The sequence below is a fragment of the Myotis davidii genome, unplaced genomic scaffold (assembly GCF_000327345.1).
Source record: "Myotis davidii unplaced genomic scaffold, ASM32734v1 scaffold3153, whole genome shotgun sequence".
Classification (NCBI taxonomy): Eukaryota; Metazoa; Chordata; class Mammalia; order Chiroptera; family Vespertilionidae; genus Myotis; species Myotis davidii.
Window position 1 is genome coordinate 261,082 of NW_006284835.1, and position 712 is coordinate 261,793.

Consider the following 712-nt stretch of genomic DNA (forward strand, 5'->3'; position numbering starts at 1 on the left):
GGTAAGTGCTTTGCAAAGAAGTTTCCTAAAAGGAATGGAAAAATTGACTCACTGAATTAAACTCTCAATTATTGCCCACAAACCTTCATTCAATGTCTGTATTATTACACGTACAGATTGTATATACATATGTATATATACTTAAATATATATATATATGTATACACACATACACACACACACACACATATTTAGGACTCAACCCAAATAGGGGCATTTCAGTATAGTTAAAACTCTTATATTTTCCAAGACAAATAAATACTATTATTTGAAAGCTACTAGACAAATGGAGGTACAGCAGATTATATCTCTACTTAATCTATATTTCTTAAATTTTAAAAAAGGAAAAAAATCAATTCTATGAACTTTTTTCACTCATAAAGCTGCTTTTTTTTAAAATCACATTTTAAAAGGTTAATTTTTAAGTACTTTTCTTTTGCAAAACAAATAGAGATTTCTATTATTCATCAATTAAATATAAGTAAGAAATAACAGACATTGAACAGAAGAGAGATACATATTATGCATGCAAGGAAAATTAAAACTTGGGGTGTTGGATGGGGGTGTACTTTGATGTACAAAAGAACTATTGTTAATGTGGGACAAAACCTTCCCAGTATGGAACAGAGATAAAAAGGAGGGAGTTTCTAGCAGATCAAGGTCAACCGAGATCCATGAATAACATAAATGCTATTAATCTAGCACTGAATGA